Raw genomic sequence first — 18,024 nt, forward strand, 5'->3', positions numbered from 1 at the left:
TATATGACAGTCTATATGACAGTATAATGCAGTCTATATGACAGTCTAAATGACAGTCTATATGACAGTATAATGCAGTCTATATGACAGTCTATATGACAGTATAATACAGTCTATATGACAGTCTATATGACAGTATAATACAGTTTATATGACAGTCTATATGACAGTATAATGCAGTCTATCTGACAGTCTATATGACAGTCTATATGACAGTATAATACAGTCTATATGACAGTCTATATGACAGTCTATATGACAGTCTATATGACAGTATAATGCAGTCTATATGACAGTCTATATGACAGTCTATAATACAGTCTATATGACAGTCTATATGACAGTCTATATGACAGTATAATGCAGTCTATATGACAGTCTATATGACAGTATAATACAGTCTATATGACAGTATAATACAGTCTATATGACAGTCTATATGACAGTCTATATGACAGTATATATGACAGTCTATATGACAGTATATATGACAGTCTATATGACAGTATAATGCAGTCTATATGACAGTCTATATGACAGTCTATATGACAGTATATATGACAGTCTATATGACAGTATAATGCAGTCTATATGACAGTCTATATGACAGTCTATATGACAGTCTATATGACAGTATAATGCAGTCTATATGACAGTCTATATGACAGTCTATATGACAGTCTATATGACAGTATAATACAGTCTATATGACAGTCTATATGACAGTCTATATGACAGTCTATATGACAGTATAATGCAGTCTATATGACAGTCTATATGACAGTATAATACAGTCTATATGACAGTCTATATGACAGTATAATACAGTCTATATGACAGTCTATATGACAGTATAATGCAGTATATATGACAGTCTATATGACAGTCTATATGACAGTATAATACAGTCTATATGACAGTCTATATGACAGTATAATGCCGTCTATATGACAGTCTATATGACAGTATAATGCAGTCTATATGACAGTCTATATGACAGTCTATATGACAGTCTATATGACAGTATAATACAGTCTATATGACAGTCTATATGACAGTATAATACAGTCTATATGACAGTCTGTATGACAGTATAATACAGTCTATATGACAGTCTATATGACAGTATAATACAGTCTATATGACAGTCTATATGACAGTCTATATGACAGTCTATATGACAGTATAATGCAGTCTATATGACAGTCTATATGACAGTCTATATGACAGTCTATATGACAGTCTATATGACAGTATAATGCAGTCTATATGACAGTCTATATGACAGTCTATATGACAGTATAATACAGTCTATATGACAGTATATATGACAGTCTATATGACAGTCTATATGACAGTATAATACAGTCTATATGACAGTCTATATGACAGTATAATGCAGTCTATATGACAGTATAATGCAGTCTATATGACAGTCTATATGACAGTATAATGCAGTCTATATGACAGTCTATATGACAGTATAATGCAGTCTATATGACAGTATAATGCAGTCTATATGACAGTCTATATGACAGTCTATATGACAGTATAATGCAGTCTATATGACAGTATAATACAGTCTATATGACAGTCTATATGACAGTATAATACAGTCTATATGACAGTCTATATGACAGTATAATGCAGTCTATATGACAGTCTATATGACAGTATAATGCAGTCTATATGACAGTCTATATGACAGTATAATGCAGTATATATGACAGTATAATGCAGTCTATATGACAGTCTATATGACAGTCTATATGACTGTCTATATGACAGTCTATATGACAGCCTATATGACAGTATAAGGCAGTCTATATGACAGTCTATATGACAGTATAATACAGTCTATATGACAGTCTATATGACAGTATAATACAGTCTATATGACAGTCTATATGACAGTATAATGCAGTCTATATGACAGTCTATATGACAGTATAATGCAGTCTATATGACAGTCTATATGACAGTCTATATGACAGTATAATGCAGTCTATATGACAGTCTATATGACAGTCTATATGACAGTATAATGCAGTCTATATGACAGTCTATATGACAGTCTAATGCAGTATATATGACAGTATAATGCAGTCTATATGACAGTCTATATGACAGTCTATATGACAGTCTATATGACAGTCTATATGACAGTATAATGCAGTCTATATGACAGTCTATATGACAGTATAATGCAGTCTATATGACAGTATAATGCAGTCTATATGACAGTCTATATGACAGTCTATATGACAGTCTATATGACAGTATAATGTAGTCTATATGACAGTCTATATGACAGTATAATGTAGTCTATATGACAGTCTATATGACAGTATAATGCAGTCTATATGACAGTCTATATGACAGTATAATACAGTCTATATGACAGTCTATATGACAGTATAATGCAGTCTATATGACAGTCTATATGACAGTATAATACAGTCTATATGACAGTCTATATGACAGTATAATGCAGTCTATATGACAGTCTATATGACAGTATAATGCAGTCTATATGACAGTATAATACAGTCTATATGACAGTCTATATGACAGTATAATGCAGTCTATATGACAGTATAATGCAGTCTATATGACAGTATAATGCAGTATATATGACAGTATAATGCAGTCTATATGACAGTCTATATGACAGTCTATATGACAGTCTATATGACAGTATAATGCAGTCTATATGACAGTCTATATGACAGTATAATGCAGTCTATATGACAGTATAATGCAGTCTATATGACAGTCTATATGACAGTCTATATGACAGTATAATGCAGTCTATATGACAGTCTATATGACAGTATAATACAGTCTATATGACAGTCTATATGACAGTATAATGCAGTCTATATGACAGTCTATATGACAGTATAATACAGTCTATATGACAGTCTATATGACAGTATAATGCAGTCTATATGACAGTCTATATGACAGTATAATGCAGTCTATATGACAGTATAATACAGTCTATATGACAGTCTATATGACAGTCTATATGACAGTATAATGCAGTCTATATGACAGTCTATATGACAGTATAATGCAGTCTATATGACAGTATAATGCAGTATATATGACAGTCTATATGACAGTATAATGCAGTCTATATGACAGTCTATATGACAGTATAATGTAGTCTATATGACAGTATAATACAGTCTATATGACAGTCTATATGACAGTATAATACAGTCTATATGACAGTCTATATGACAGTATAATGTAGTCTATATGACAGTATAATACAGTCTATATGACAGTCTATATGACAGTATAATGTAGTCTATATGACAGTATAATACAGTCTATATGACAGTCTATATGACAGTATAATACAGTATATATGACAGTCTATATGACAGTATAATGCAGTCTATATGACAGTCTATATGACAGTATAATGCAGTCTATATGACAGTATAATGCAGTCTATATGACAGTATAATGCAGTCGATATGACAGTCTATATGACAGTATAATGTAGTCTATATGACAGTCTATATGACAGTATAATGCAGTCTATATGACAGTCTATATGACAGTCTATATGACAGTATAATGCAGTCTATATGACAGTATAATACAGTCTATATGACAGTCTATATGACAGTATAATACAGTCTATATGACAGTCTATATGACAGTATAATACAGTCTATATGACAGTCTATATGACAGTATAATGCAGTCTATATGACAGTCTATATGACAGTATAATGCAGTCTATATGACAGTATAATGCAGTCTATATGACAGTATAATACAGTCTATATGACAGTCTATATGACAGTCTATATGACAGTATAATGCAGTCTATATGACAGTCTATATGACAGTATAATGCAGTCTATATGACAGTCTATATGACAGTATAATGCAGTCTATATGACAGTCTATAATACAGTCTATATGACAGTATAATACAGTCTATATGACAGTCTATATGACAGTATAATACAGTCTATATGACAGTCTATATGACAGTATATACAGTCTATATGACAGTCTATATGACAGTCTATATGACAGTATAATGCAGTCTATATGACAGTCTATATGACAGTCTATAATACAGTCTATATGACAGTATAATACAGTCTATATGACAGTCTATATGACAGTCTATAATACAGTCTATATGACAGTCTATATGACAGTCTATATAACAGTCTATATGACAGTATAATGCAGTCTATATGACAGTCTATATGACAGTATAATACAGTCTATATGACAGTCTATATGACAGTATAATACAGTCTATATGACAGTCTATATGACAGTCTATATGACAGTATAATGCAGTATATATGACAGTCTATATGACAGTATAATGCAGTCTATATGACAGTCTATATGACAGTATAATGCAGTCTATATGACAGTCTATATGACAGTATAATGCAGTCTATATGACAGTCTATATGACAGTATAATACAGTCTATATGACAGTCTATATGACAGTCTATATGACAGTCTATATGACAGTCTATATGACAGTCTATATGACAGTATAATACAGTCTATATGACAGTCTATATGACAGTATAATGCAGTCTATATGACAGTCTATATGACAGTCTATATGACAGTATAATGCAGTCTATATGACAGTCTAATGACAGTCTATGACAGTATAATGCAGTCTATATGACAGTCTATATGACAGTATAATACAGTCTATATGACAGTCTATATGACAGTATAATACAGTCTATATGACAGTCTATATGACAGTATAATGCAGTCTATATGACAGTCTATATGACAGTCTATATGACAGTATAATACAGTCTATATGACAGTCTATATGACAGTCTATATGACAGTATAATGCAGTCTATATGACAGTCTATATGACAGTATAATACAGTCTATATGACAGTATAATACAGTCTATATGACAGTCTATATGACAGTCTATATGACAGTCTATATGACAGTCTATATGACAGTATATATGACAGTCTATATGACAGTATAATGCAGTCTATATTACAGTCTATATGACAGTCTATATGACAGTATATATGACAGTCTATATGACAGTATAATGCAGTCTATATGACAGTCTATATGACAGTCTATATGACAGTCTATATGACAGTATAATGCAGTCTATATGACAGTCTATATGACAGTCTATATGACAGTCTATATGACAGTATAATACAGTCTATATGACAGTCTATATGACAGTCTATATGACAGTCTATATGACAGTATAATGCAGTCTATATGACAGTCTATATGACAGTATAATACAGTCTATATGACAGTCTATATGACAGTATAATACAGTCTATATGACAGTCTATATGACAGTATAATGCAGTATATATGACAGTCTATATGACAGTCTATATGACAGTATAATACAGTCTATATGACAGTCTATATGACAGTATAATGCCGTCTATATGACAGTCTATATGACAGTATAATGCAGTCTATATGACAGTCTATATGACAGTCTATATGACAGTCTATATGACAGTATAATACAGTCTATATGACAGTCTATATGACAGTATAATACAGTCTATATGACAGTCTGTATGACAGTATAATACAGTCTATATGACAGTCTATATGACAGTATAATACAGTCTATATGACAGTCTATATGACAGTCTATATGACAGTCTATATGACAGTATAATGCAGTCTATATGACAGTCTATATGACAGTCTATATGACAGTCTATATGACAGTCTATATGACAGTATAATGCAGTCTATATGACAGTCTATATGACAGTCTATATGACAGTATAATACAGTCTATATGACAGTCTATATGACAGTCTATATGACAGTCTATATGACAGTATAATACAGTCTATATGACAGTCTATATGACAGTATAATGCAGTCTATATGACAGTATAATGCAGTCTATATGACAGTCTATATGACAGTATAATGCAGTCTATATGACAGTCTATATGACAGTATAATGCAGTCTATATGACAGTATAATGCAGTCTATATGACAGTCTATATGACAGTCTATATGACAGTATAATGCAGTCTATATGACAGTATAATACAGTCTATATGACAGTCTATATGACAGTCTATATGACAGTATAATACAGTCTATATGACAGTCTATATGACAGTATAATGCAGTCTATATGACAGTCTATATGACAGTATAATGCAGTCTATATGACAGTCTATATGACAGTATAATGCAGTATATATGACAGTATAATGCAGTCTATATGACAGTCTATATGACAGTCTATATGACAGTCTATATGACAGTCTATATGACAGTATAAGGCAGTCTATATGACAGTCTATATGACAGTATAATACAGTCTATATGACAGTCTATATGACAGTATAATACAGTCTATATGACAGTCTATATGACAGTATAATGCAGTCTATATGACAGTCTATATGACAGTATAATGCAGTCTATATGACAGTCTATATGACAGTCTATATGACAGTCTATATGACAGTATAATGCAGTCTATATGACAGTCTATATGACAGTCTATATGACAGTATAATGCAGTCTATATGACAGTCTAATGCAGTATATATGACAGTATAATGCAGTCTATATGACAGTCTATATGACAGTCTATATGACAGTCTATATGACAGTCTATATGACAGTCTATATGACAGTATAATGCAGTCTATATGACAGTCTATATGACAGTATAATGCAGTCTATATGACAGTATAATGCAGTCTATATGACAGTCTATATGACAGTCTATATGACAGTCTATATGACAGTATAATGTAGTCTATATGACAGTCTATATGACAGTATAATGTAGTCTATATGACAGTCTATATGACAGTATAATGCAGTCTATATGACAGTCTATATGACAGTATAATACAGTCTATATGACAGTCTATATGACAGTATAATGCAGTCTATATGACAGTCTATATGACAGTATAATACAGTCTATATGACAGTCTATATGACAGTATAATGCAGTCTATATGACAGTCTATATGACAGTATAATGCAGTCTATATGACAGTATAATACAGTCTATATGACAGTCTATATGACAGTATAATGCAGTCTATATGACAGTATAATGCAGTCTATATGACAGTATAATGCAGTATATATGACAGTATAATGCAGTCTATATGACAGTCTATATGACAGTCTATATGACAGTCTATATGACAGTATAATGCAGTCTATATGACAGTCTATATGACAGTATAATGCAGTCTATATGACAGTATAATGCAGTCTATATGACAGTCTATATGACAGTCTATATGACAGTCTATATGACAGTATAATGCAGTCTATATGACAGTCTATATGACAGTATAATACAGTCTATATGACAGTCTATATGACAGTATAATGCAGTCTATATGACAGTCTATATGACAGTATAATACAGTCTATATGACAGTCTATATGACAGTATAATGCAGTCTATATGACAGTCTATATGACAGTATAATGCAGTCTATATGACAGTATAATACAGTCTATATGACAGTCTATATGACAGTCTATATGACAGTATAATGCAGTCTATATGACAGTCTATATGACAGTATAATGCAGTCTATATGACAGTATAATGCAGTATATATGACAGTCTATATGACAGTATAATGCAGTCTATATGACAGTCTATATGACAGTATAATGTAGTCTATATGACAGTATAATACAGTCTATATGACAGTCTATATGACAGTATAATACAGTCTATATGACAGTCTATATGACAGTATAATGTAGTCTATATGACAGTATAATACAGTCTATATGACAGTCTATATGACAGTATAATGCAGTCTATATGACAGTATAATACAGTCTATATGACAGTCTATATGACAGTATAATACAGTATATATGACAGTCTATATGACAGTATAATGCAGTCTATATGACAGTATATATGACAGTATAATGCAGTCTATATGACAGTATAATGCAGTCTATATGACAGTATAATGCAGTCGATATGACAGTCTATATGACAGTATAATGTAGTCTATATGACAGTCTATATGACAGTATAATGCAGTCTATATGACAGTCTATATGACAGTCTATATGACAGTATAATGCAGTCTATATGACAGTATAATACAGTCTATATGACAGTCTATATGACAGTATAATACAGTCTATATGACAGTCTATATGACAGTATAATACAGTCTATATGACAGTCTATATGACAGTATAATGCAGTCTATATGACAGTCTATATGACAGTATAATGCAGTCTATATGACAGTATAATGCAGTCTATATGACAGTATAATACAGTCTATATGACAGTCTATATGACAGTCTATATGACAGTATAATGCAGTCTATATGACAGTCTATATGACAGTATAATGCAGTCTATATGACAGTCTATATGACAGTATAATGCAGTCTATATGACAGTCTATATGACAGTCTATATGACAGTATAATGCAGTCTATATGACAGTCTATATGACAGTATATATGACAGTATAATGCAGTCTATATGACAGTCTATATGACAGTATAATACAGTCTATATGACAGTCTATATGACAGTCTATATGACAGTATAATGCAGTCTATATGACAGTATAATGCAGTCTATATGACAGTCTATATGACAGTATAATACAGTCTATATGACAGTCTATATGACAGTATAATACAGTCTATATGGCAGTCTATATGACAGTATAATGCAGTCTATATGACAGTCTATATGACAGTATAATGCAGTCTATAATACAGTCTATATGACAGTCTATATGACAGTCTATATGACAGTCTATATGACAGTCTATATGACAGTCTATATGACAGTATAATGCAGTCTATATGACAGTCTATATGACAGTCTATATGACAGTATAATGCAGTCTATATGACAGTCTATATGACAGTCTATATGACAGTCTATATGACAGTATAATGCAGTCTATATGACAGTCTATATGACAGTCTATATGACAGTCTATATGACAGTATAATACAGTCTATATGACAGTCTATATGACAGTATAATGCAGTCTATATGACAGTCTATATGACAGTCTATATGACAGTATAATGTAGTCTATATGACAGTCTATATGACAGTCTATATGACAGTCTATATGACAGTCTATATGACAGTATAATGCAGTCTATATGACAGTCTATATGACAGTCTATATGACAGTATAATGCAGTCTATATGACAGTATAATGCAGTCTATATGACAGTATAATGCAGTCTATATGACAGTCTATATGACAGTATAATACAGTCTATATGACAGTCTATATGACAGTATAATGCAGTCTATATGACAGTCTATATGACAGTATAATGCAGTCTATATGACAGTCTATATGACAGTATAATGCAGTCTATATGACAGTCTATATGACAGTCTATATGACAGTATAATGCAGTCTATATGACAGTCTATATGACAGTCTATATGACAGTATAATGCAGTCTATATGACAGTATAATGCAGTCTATATGACAGTCTATATGACAGTATAATGTAGTCTATATGACAGTCTATATGACAGTCTATATGACAGTCTATATGACAGTATAATGCAGTCTATATGACAGTCTATATGACAGTCTATATGACAGTATAATACAGTCTATATGACAGTCTATATGACAGTATAATGCAGTCTATATGACAGTCTATATGACAGTCTATATGACAGTATAATGCAGTCTATATGACAGTCTATATGACAGTCTATATGACAGTCTATATGACAGTATAATGCAGTCTATATGACAGTCTATATGACAGTATAATGCAGTCTATATGACAGTATAATGCAGTCTATATGACAGTCTATATGACAGTATAATACAGTCTATATGACAGTCTATATGACAGTATAATGCAGTCTATATGACAGTATAATGCAGTCTATATGACAGTATAATGCAGTCTATATGACAGTATAATGCAGTCTATATGACAGTCTATATGACAGTATAATGCAGTCTATATGACAGTCTATATGACAGTCTATATGACAGTCTATATAACAGTCTATATGACAGTATAATGCAGTCTATATGACAGTATAATGCAGTCTATATGACAGTCTATATGACAGTCTATATGACAGTATAATGCAGTCTATATGACAGTCTATATGACAGTCTATATGACAGTATAATGCAGTCTATATGACAGTCTATATGACAGTCTATATGACAGTATAATACAGTCTATAGGACAGTCTATATGAGGATATGTCTCTCCTTCATTATACTGACTCCAGACCAGGGGTGGGATATATTAAACTGTTCTCAGATCAGTACTGTTCTACATTATACTGACTCCAGACCAGGGTGGGATATATTAAACTGTTCTCAGATCAGTACTGTTCTACATTATACTGACTCCAGACCAGGGGTGGGATATATTAAACTGTTCTCAGATCAGTACTGTTCTACATTATACTGACTCCAGACCAGGGGTGGGATATATTAAACTGTTCTCAGATCAGTACTGTTCTACATTATACTGACTCCAGACCAGGGGTGGGATATATTAAACTGTTCTCAGATCAGTACTGTTCTACATTATACTGACTCCAGACCAGGGTTGGGATATATTAAACTGTTCTCAGATCAGTACTGTTCTACATTATACTGACCCCATGTGAGACACCTCCTGCATGAACCGTGTTCCCCTGCAGAGGAAAACACGATGGAGCACTGAACCTGTTCATCTATATTCCCCATTCCCCCCAAACCCTAGTATTCGTTGAAAAAACACATTATTGTTACTTATTGTTAGTGCAGTTTGGGCACCGGAACGATGTGGATTCAAATTCAGACCATGCGCAGCAAGCCTCACACGGGGCAAGCCTGTGGCAGCGACAGACCGCGCGCTGATTGGCGGAGAGGGGACGTCACTCCACATTGGGCCTAGCCCCTCCCCCTTGACCAGGCTCGGTTGAGACGTGCGGCTGGAGAGAGTGATGATCCGACAGATGAAATAGCGAAAAGAAAAGAGAGGAGGCGGGCGTCCTCCCACACAGAATAATGTTTCCCAAAGGCAAAGGCACTCCCGCACGTCTGCACAATTTTAAGGAATTGATTGATTGATTGAAAACTTTATTAACAGATTGCAGAATGGGTACAATACAGTGAAATACTTTCGTCTTGTTTACCAATGGCAATGTACAGTTTCTTCCCCTTCAGATGTATATATTTTTATGATCTCTTTTTACTACACAGTACTGTCTATCTGTATATCTTGTATGTGTTATAAGATTATGGTCTGTTCCTTTAAGAGGGAGGCACCCACGCATACAGGTCAGCTACGCAAGGGAGTAGGGTATATCTGCAGAGCCACAGAGCCCAACGTCTGGGCGGGACTTCGTGGCGTGGACGGGTTTGAGGCGGGGCTTCGTGGCGTGGACAAGTCTTGTGGCCTGGACAAGTATTTGTTGGAGTGCGCATGCGGATGAGGGGGGGGGGGCTCTCTCGCATATAGTAATAATAGAGTATATACATTTGAGGGGGAATAAACTGTACATATACAGCACTATTTGTGATACAAAAATAGTAGAGTACATTAACCTGGCACACAACATACTTGTTCACATGTCATTTTTCTTTCACTCTAAAGGAAATATGTCTCACATACAGTAGACCCCCCAGTACTTTGTGGAGACGAAGATGATGAGTACCAGTCTTCTCCTCAGACATATAAACTGTACATTGGAGAGGTCTATAGATATCACGCAGTTATGGATAATTATCCATATATCGATAAGTTGGCCTCACCCTTAGTGATGTTGTGGTTCTTTTTCAAATGTAGCCAAGAGTAAAGACACAGCAGTCAAAGTGTATATTTTCAGCACTACGTTTGTTTACCAATGATTTTAAGTGTTATTAGCTAAATATGCGAAAGACAGAAAGCCGGCATGAGATCGTTGTAGTCCTAACAAAGAGGAGACCCAGGGCTTTCGATAGACGTCGACATTTCATAAAACTACACTACCCAGCTCACACCAGCCGCAGACAAAGCTGCAGCCGCTTGACGTGAATAAAAAATATTGAACAAACCTCAACGTTAATTGCATAAAATACAACATATTATTTCTTGTTTTTTTTTTATTTTTATTTTTTTTAAACAAACCCATAAACAAACATGACAACACACGATTAGATATACAAACATTGTTAACAGTGCACATCAGTTAACTCACCGTTTGGATAAATGTCTTATACAAGATATACCCCTAATACCTGCTATCTATTCCCCTACACACATATGCTCTAGCTCGCACCCCCCGCCCTGGACCCCCCAATGGATAATTCATCCATTATCCTTCGCTCCTAACCAGACACTACCATTAAATGCTAGCTTTTATTCTCTCCACCACTTCTTTTTTTTTTTTTTTTTTTTGGTCTTTTTCCCCCTCCATTTTCCTCCGATTTTCTCCCATCCCAATGTTAGTCGTATGCCAATTCCCAGTCCCTTCCTGGTCGCTGCGCTTTACCCCCCACAGTCAGATCATTTGGGAGAGTGGAGGCTACCACGTGCTTCCTCCGACACACGTCCAGCCAATCACCGCTTCTTTTCACCTGGCAGCGCGGATTCTCCTTGAGAGGGCGTAGCGTGTGGGAGGACCACACTATCCCCCTCACGTCCAATCCGCGCTTAGCAGGCGCCCCGACCGAACTGTAGGAGTCGCTGTTTACAACGACCCGGACCCACCCTGCCAGCTTCTCCCACCCTCTGATACAGCCAATTGTATCAGTGCAGACGGCCAGCCAAGCTGGTGACAACCCCGGAGCTGTGAGCTGGATTCGAACAGGCGAATCAAGCTCACAGCTCCGGGGCTGGTGACGAACGCAATCTCCGCTCGACCACCTAACCGCCCTCTCTCCACCACTTCTAACCACATTGTCAATTTGGATTAATTGAGACCCAAAATTCTTGCTGTAGATATTTCTAGATAAATCACACCGAGATATGTAAGAATCCAGACCTTTCGGCAAGTTTTTCTGGTTGAAACCATCGTGATGCTATCAGTTTTTTAGCCACTGTAATACCAGATAAAACCAATCTCTTTTGCTGTATAGGTACTGCATACTCAAAAACATCATTCAGCAATAATACAGAGGGGTGTACAGGTATATTCAGAATTAAGAGATTTGATAATTGCTGGGTCACTTCTTCCCAGAATATCTTAACTGGTGGGCAGTCCCAATACATGTGCATAAATGTCCCCTCGTCCCCATTTGTACATAAGGAGCATTTGGAGTCTTGTTTAAGACCCATTCTGTTCAGTCTTATAGGAGTCAAGTATGTCCTATGAATATAGTTAAGATTGATTTGTTGATGGTCCGGGTTCCTTGATGCAAGTCGAACATTTGCCCAGGCTTCTTGCTAAATCAAAATCTTTTTCTAGGTCTGGTATATCCCTCCTCCAAACAGAGTCTAGGTGGAGGGTTTCATACGAAGCCGTTAGTAATTGATGATAAAAATCTGATACAAAACCTCTCGATGTCTCTCTTTCATAGAAAAATGTGTGGTATCTGTGGTGTGCAATTGGTATCCTTAATGGAACACCGTGAGCTTTCAAACATAACAGTAATTGTGCGTAAAAATAATAATTTATGTGGAATCGGTGAGATTAAATTCTTTTTCTATTTCCTCATAACTACAAATACCCTGTTTGTTGAAAACATCTCCTAATGTATGTATGCCTTGCTTTTCCCATCTAGGGAATATTATAGGTCGTTTATCAATCAGGAGTGCATTGTGAATAAGGGAGTATGATTATGCCATTTATGTGGGTTGGAATATTTCTTTTGTGTTTCACGCCATATCCGGATCGCATGAGTAATTATGGGACCAAATTTCAGTTCGCATTGCTTAATTGATACTTTGGTGTATACTATGTCCTGCAGTCTCACAACATATTATTTCTTTAACTTAAAATTACAATTTACTCAAGCATAGTAACAGACAATATTTCTGACATTGGGAATACATTCCCTAGATACCAAGAACACGCAAATGGACCTTGTAGAAGTGGAGCAATCTTCCATTTACTTGGGTATGTACTTTTAGGTGAAATATGGCCAGGGGTTAACAGGTTAAGTGTTCCTTTAATGGACGCCTTCACCTCCTGGAAGCCGGTCACCTTGCTAAGTTGTTGCAGGAGAGCGAGAGCTTCCCTCCATCCCTCCGTCCTGCTGAAGGCCTTGATGAACAGGGTGTAGGCTCCGGTGTGGAACACCTCGAAGCGTCCCTTCATCATCCCGTACAGGTCCAGCACCTCTGTGTCGTGGCCGTCACTCACACAAAGTGTCCGGTAACGCAGATAAGAGAGAGAGATAAGATAAGAGAGAGAGAGAGAGAGAGAGAGAGAGAGAGAGAGAGAGAGAGAGAGAGAGAGAGAGAGAGACGGAGACGGAGACGGAGAGAGAGAGAGAGAGAGAGAGAGAGACAGAGAGAGAGAGAGAGAGAGACACACATACACACACGCCAGTATGACTTGCTACCAGTGTCTTTATACCTGTATCACTGTGCTTAATAATACTACAACTCTGTACATACATCTGATTAGCACTATTACTCAGTAGTACTAATTTATATATGTTATACCCTGCGTTTATGTATGCAAATTCAGGTTGTACGGGAATGCTCGTTCTATTTACAAATCAGTGGCATTCTTCATTCGGGGGGAGCGCAGCTGAGAACACATTTTCACGCGTTCATGAATCAGGCAGGGAACTTTCTTAAGCTTAACAGAATACATTCCCTGAGGTCCATAGATGTCCCTAGATACCAAGAACATGCAGATGGACCTTGTAGAAGTGGAGCAATCTTCAATTCACTTATCCATGTGTATCCACCCACTTCTTTACATTTGGATCTCTGACTCTGCGTTTATTTAAGTGCTTAGTACTGTTGACATTACACTGATAGCATATTTGGATAAGTTTGACCATTTCTCAAAAACAGAAAATCATTATTTAAATAAATACAGAAAATAAGCACTTGTGGCGCAGTGGGCAAGGCGCTCTCCACTAACGCAGGATAATACGTAAAATTGGGATCGGAGAAAAATTTTGAAAAATGGGGAGAAAAAGTAGATAAAAAAAATACAAATAAGCACTTGTTCACTCAGTGGACATTTCTAGCTCAATGCGAGGTCTGCTGCTGCTGCTGGCTAATAATACGGTCAATACGTGGGGAGATCTTTGACATGGCAACACGCATGTCATCCTCAAGGCTCAACTTGGCCCTATATTTAGTTTTCAGAGCTGTCATGGATGAAAAGCCAGCTTCACACGGATATGTGGTGCTGAATGGTATCAACACCTTAACTGCTGCATCATGAGATACTTGGTACTCAGCTCCACACTCAGACCAACATGTTTCCAGGGGCACTTCACTGAAACCAGCTCTCCAGGTGGTATCAGATGAGATTTCAATGAGTTCTTCCAAGAGTTTGGATGGAGATGTGTCAGGAAGCGTTGTCTCAATGTTCTCTGTAAAGGGGTTCTTTATCCAGAGTAACTTGGTGATCCTTTTCTGTATTTTATTAAATAATGATTTCTGTTTTTGAGAAATCAGGTCAAACGTATCCAAATATGCTATTTTCATGGAAAACAGTGCAGCTGCAACAGATGTGTTCTGAGTATATGATGGCATAGATGACACTGAGAGACACCCAGGAGAATGTTCTGAGTATATGATGTTATAGATGACACTGAGAGACACCCAGGAGAATGTTCTGAGTATATGATGGTATAGATGACACTGAGAGACACCCAGGAGAATGTTCTGAGTATATGATGTTATAGACGACACTGAGAGACACCCAGGAGAATGTTCTGAGTATATGATGGTATAGATGACACAGAGAGACACCCAGGAGAATGTTCTGAGTATATGATGGTATAGATGACACTGAGAGACACCCAGGAGAATGTTCTGAGTATATGATGGTATAGAATAGATGACACTGAGCAACACCCAGGTGAGCTAAAGGTAAGTGGTATTGTTCATCAGACTATGGTTGTACTGGGCAGCTCCTAGTGGTCAACAGTGTCAGACTGTGGTTGTACTGGGCAGCTCCTAGTGGTCAACAGTGTCAGACTGATTGTACTGGGCAGCTCCTAGTGGTCAACAGTGTCAGACTGTGGTTGTACTGGGCAGCTCCTAGTTGTCAACAGTGTCAGACTGTGGTTGTACTGGGCAGCTCCTAGTGGTCAACAGTGGCAGGCTGTGGTTGTACTGGGCAGCTCCTAGTGGTCAACAGTGTCAGACTGTGGTTGTACTGGGCAGCTCCTAGTGGTCAACAGTGTCAGACTGTGGTTGTACTGGGCAGCTCCTAGTGGTCAACAGTGTCAGACTGTGGTTGTACTGGGCAGCTCCTAGTGGTCAACAGTGTCAGACTGCTTCTACTGGGCAGCTCCTAGTGGTCAACAGGGATGTGCTAGGGATGGCCTTCATCCCAACTGGAATGGAGCTCGGCTGCTCTCCGTAGGTATGGACATGGCTCTGAGATCCGCAGTGAGTGGGAGTAGGGAACTGGACCGGAAACATAGAACAGTGGATGTGGCCTGAAATGGGGTGAGTCCGATCCATCTCATAGTTCCTTGTGTCCATGTTTTTAAAGCCACTCCCAGGGATCAGGCGGATCAAAGCCCTATTGATGGACCTACTCCTAAAAATATCTCTGTTGTATGTGATGGTTTGTCGCGTGGTAGGCGCAGTTATGTAGAAGAGAGGGGTGTGGTCAGGAGTAACCTGGTGGATCTTAAAAATGAGAGATATGTACACCCCTTGTCTCAGGTTTCTGTTCCCATAACCTCTGTACCTAATGATACAGTCTCTGCCACAGTTAGTCTGAACAGCCCATCTGCCTTCAAGGATAGGAAAGGGCTTGGCCTAATCCATTTAAACATACAAAGCCTCCTTCAACAACATAAGTTAGACCATCTGAACATTTTAGTATCTCAGGCTGATCCTGATGTTCTGGTTTTATCGGAAACCTGGTTAAAAAAATCTGACAAATTACTTGTGCTGAAGGTTGATTTGGGGCCTTGTAACTCTTTAGTTTTGATTGGTGTCTATAGGCCTCCCAAAGCTGAGGCTAGTGCTACTGATAAAATTATGGATATACTGTCATTATATTCTAATTCAGAGATGCTAGTGTAACGGAGGTACCGCAGTATATCCACAGTCACGATGGTACAAGTAGTTCAGTGGCTGTGGATGGTAAGCGGTACTGCAAGTAAACTCACTCCCCAGAGGCATCCAGACCCGGAAGCAAGAAGTGAATTCACTTCTTGCTTAGTGGTCTGTGATGCCGCCCGCGACGCGGGCGTCCGGGGTTCAACTCCCACTCAGGGCGATCCCTTAACAGGGGTCGAATCGACTAAAACACAACGCAGACAAGATCACACCGGCTACACGTGGTGCCGTGACCCGGATGCCCTGGGTGGAGTGAGTTTAGGGGGGTGAGTGTAACGGAGGTACCGCAGTATATCCACAGTCACGATGGTACAAGTAGTTCAGTGGCTGTGGATGGTAAGCGGTACTGCAAGTAAACTCACTCCCCAGAGGCATCCAGACCCGGAAGCAAGAAGTGAATTCACTTCTTGCTTAGTGGTCTGTGATGCCGCCCGCGACGCGGGCGTCCGGGGTTCAACTCCCACTCAGGGCGATCCCTTAACAGGGGTCGAATCGACTAAAACACAACGCAGACAAGATCACACCGGCTACACTAGTGCTGGGTGATTTTAACTTGGACTGGCGAAATGCTGCTTCTAGTTACCTGAAGGAGGTGAGTGGTAACCTCTGCCTTACTCAGTTGATTACTGAGAGCACTAGACCAAACCCTAAAGATCATGCTAAATCCACTCTCATTGACTTGATATTTTCTAACAGATGTGACAGGATCTCTGCTAGTGGTGTTTTTGATTTAGGCATTAGTGATCATTGTCCTACGGTCT

The sequence above is a fragment of the Notolepis coatsorum genome, assembly GCF_963971535.1.
Source record: "Notolepis coatsorum genome assembly, chromosome: 2".
Lineage (NCBI taxonomy): Eukaryota > Metazoa > Chordata > Actinopteri > Aulopiformes > Paralepididae > Notolepis > Notolepis coatsorum.